At 46.5% G+C, this 3799-nt stretch overlaps 1 pseudogene; it reads right to left on the reverse strand.

The window, feature by feature from the left end:
• Nucleotides 1-1760: 1760 nt before the first annotated feature.
• LOC119298677 lies at nucleotides 1761-2845 on the reverse strand (annotated as a pseudogene).
• Between the last annotated feature and the right edge of the window lie 954 nt (nucleotides 2846-3799).

Below are 3799 nucleotides of genomic sequence, written 5' to 3' on the forward strand. Positions count from 1 at the left end.
AAACGTGCATTGCACGTACATTATTACTAGTTGCAAAAGTAGTAAACGTAAGGAACTCTCGGGAACATAATTAAAGCTTGTTAGCACGCATTAGATAACCGTCTTTCATGTAATATATGGTTCCCAACAAGTTCCATTTTGACAATTAACAAAAGAAGGGGCAAAGAAAGTGTCATGCTCATACAAATCTTTAATATGATCAAAGCCAACAACATAGTGTTCAAGTTGGGTGATTAACCTGCATTTGCGAGAAAGAGCATTCGCTACGACATTTTCTTTACCCTTCTTATATAAGTTGACATAAGGAAAAGGCTCGATATATTCACTCCATTTAGAATGACGACTATTCAACTTACATTGACCCTTGAATAACTTCTGCATCTTGATTGTAACCATGTAGTTATGGAATAAAATTCCCATTTTCTCCACACAAAAAGAGGATCCTTTTTTTGTGAATCGACGATTGAATTGAACCATACGTATTTCAAGTACGGTAGATGGGCAATAATTGGATAGTAATAATTTTGGGAAAGTAATAATTACGAGACAATAATAATTGGATAGTAATAATTACAAACTTAATGATAATGATAACATTGAACATGCTAGACATGTTTAGTGCTAAAAGTCGAGGAAATATAGGCCGTTAAATCAACAAGATGCGTTGGATGTTTGCACTTACTCCTTTTTTAACATTACTAGGACAATGCCCGTGCGTTGCAACGGGATATAAATATTCTAGTATGTTAGTTTGTTATTGCTTGTCCTTATGAATATAAATGTTTATCAGTTTATACCCATGATTTAGTTACCCGTGCATTGTAACGGGGCATATGCTGAATGTGTTTAACCTATATCTTTAGGGCAACATTCTTGACTTTCTAATATTATTATTGGTGAATACCCGTTCGTGCTATGGGATACAAAATATATTGAGAGAAGTTACACTGGATAATAATATAGCTTTGTGGTGATTATATTAAAATTCCACCTCTATTATAATGAACGTGCACCCTAACAAGACTCTTTCAGCCCAATAATAAAACTGAATGCATCAATTAAATATTTTTATTTTCCTTTTGGGGATGGGCATCAAGCAAATGTCCATCACATCTTGTGACAAATATAGGACTGGCTCCAAGCTCAAAATAAAATAAAATAGGACTGGTTCGATTCCTCCTCTTACCACTCTACACTCTCCATTTCTTTTTCATTGAGATCTCCAAACACAAACTCAACTCATCTCTTTTCCATTGGCATATCCTTATACGCCCTCTTCAAGTTATTTCCTTTCCAATGAGGTCCGCGGCTACCAGCAGCAGAGCTGACGAATTGATAATGAAGAAGAAAGACCATAGTTAAATAACCCGCCGACCATCATGTCTTGTTGGTCCAAATCTGTAGATGTCTATGAGAAAACTGAAAACCCAGTTAAATAACCAAACCATTTGAGCTTATGCTTTGCTATTCCCTACAATTATTTCCATTATCAAATAAAATGTGTAAATTATGGTGGACAGTATTAACTACAGACACTATACAACCCGTTCATATACTGAAATTCTTTAAAAAAAATCTCAACCCTACTCTATTACTTCAGAAATAAATGATACAAATGTAGAAGCTATAGGAAAGTGAATCAACCCGGGAACCAAAAATGACTGGAACAAAAGCATGGGAAGAGAAATGAACTGAGCGTGATTTGTTTTGCCCTACCGCAGAAAGACAAGATGAGGTAGACGACGGCGTGGACTCCGCTGGCAGCGACAACGTTGGCCTCGTTCTCTGCAAGCGCTTGCCGGATCTGTTCATCTCCTTGCCTCACCCACACGAAGGGGGGAAGCTGGTCATGTGGACTCCAGCCGCTGGACTCGAGGAGGCTAGAGGAAAGGGAGGACGTAAGGCAATGAAGGCCCTTATTGCTACTGCCCCTCACATCTAAGCAATATGCTACAGAAGACACGTGGTTATGCCATTGATCCACACCACATTCAAATACCTTCATGAAGTTTTGGCCGTCGCGCGCCGCCGTAATGAGGAAGAGGCGGGGAGCGAAGGCGGCAGATTCGACGCTTGTGGCAGCTCATCTTGCTCTTGTCGGAGAACACGGACACTCCTTGGGGGCATCAACGTGGCGGTAGCGGCGAAATAGTCTGCCGGGACATGCTTCTTAATGCCCACCGTCACGCCGTCCTCCCCGTAGACTCCCCTCAGGCCCTCGTTGGTGGTGCGCGGCGTGACGTATATCTTGTGGAGCGCAGGCACGCACTTCCTGCCGGCGCCCCTATCCTTGTCACGGGTGAACTCCTGCATGAGCCACGGCGTCTTGCGCTTCTAGGATGGGGACCGGACGCAGTAGAACCCGACGTCTATTCTTAAGCCCTCGCTCTTCAGGAAGCTCCTCCTTGGTATGCTCCAGCCGCCAGTACCCGCGCGGTCTGCACGCTGCGGTCGGCGCGCTTGTTCTTGGTCGCCGCACATGGGCTCTGGAACTTGGACTCGCCAAGGAACCACCGGGTGTGCTAGCCCGCACTGGCGCTGGCGGCGGGTGAAGCTGCAGCAACGCGTAGGGACCGTTGGCGTATATGTCGGCGTGGAAGATGAACCCCCGCGCGTCCGGCATCTTGTCGTTGCCGGCGATCCACCGGTTGAGGTACCCCATGCTATCCGCGTTTGTCGGGTTGAAGTAGACGTCGGAAGGCAGCGGCGACGGCTGCTTGAGTTCGTTAAACCGGCCGGGACTGGGCGGAGGCGCCATGGACATGGAGCTGCTGGCTCCGGCTCTGGCCTCGGCGGTGGCGGAAGTTGATCTCTTGATTGCTTTCCTCGCTTTCATGACGGCCATGGTTTCCAAGCTAGCAATCTGCATGAGTTTCTCCGTGCAATCTGCATGACCAAACATAACAATAACGATTAATCATGCATACATAGAAATCAAATTGAGTACAAACACAAGAGTTTGGATGAATTTGTATCATGATATGGCACTCTATTATTTTGATGATAGGTACAAAGGCATCTAAGAAACACCATGCAGCCTCCCAAGCAATTGCCAAGAAATCATCTGATTATATCAGTTACTAATTAATCAATTACCCATGGTCTTGTTCGGCCGGTGCCGCATCTCCAACCAGTTTCGTTGCTTCTTCGCGGGCGCCTCATGTAGTCCCAGCCACAACTCGCCGATCTTGCGCACCGTGATGGAGCAATTGTCGATGGAGCAACGAGAAGGACAGGTCGCCGCTTTTGGGAGGTGAGGTCGACGTGGATAACGGCCGCGACACTGGCGAGGCTGGTGTGGGCGCAGCCGCCAGATCGAAGAGACCAACACGATGTGGGCTAGGGGCGGCAGGCCTCGGCGGACCAGCAGCCGCGGCGGCAAGTGCGGCCGTGTGATCGGGCCGAGGAGGGCGGGCAGCGGCGGAGGGGGTCGAGCGGCAGAAAGGATGAGCGGCGGCTGAGGAGCGATGGGGAGAGGTGGGTTGGAGCTGACGCTAACCTACCCAGATCGATGTGGGCTTTTGCGAGGCTTGGCCCATATGCGTCTAGACGGGGCGAGCGAACAAGGGACGACGACGGCGAGCGACGTAAGAGGAGAAACGGAACGCTCCGTTTCTTTTAGATAGTAGAGAAAAATAATTGACATTTAAGGGAGAATGAGCATTTTTTTGTTTGATGCCAAAAGCCGGATGCTAAAAATTGACAAAGGCCAAATATTGGCTAGTGATTGGTTACCAATTTTTTTGGCAACATTTGATTTTTTTTGTTTCAAATTTTGCTAATATGAGATGTTAGCATC

The sequence above is a fragment of the Triticum dicoccoides genome, chromosome 5A, assembly GCF_002162155.2.
Source record: "Triticum dicoccoides isolate Atlit2015 ecotype Zavitan chromosome 5A, WEW_v2.0, whole genome shotgun sequence".
In the NCBI taxonomy this organism is placed as follows: domain Eukaryota; kingdom Viridiplantae; phylum Streptophyta; class Magnoliopsida; order Poales; family Poaceae; genus Triticum; species Triticum dicoccoides.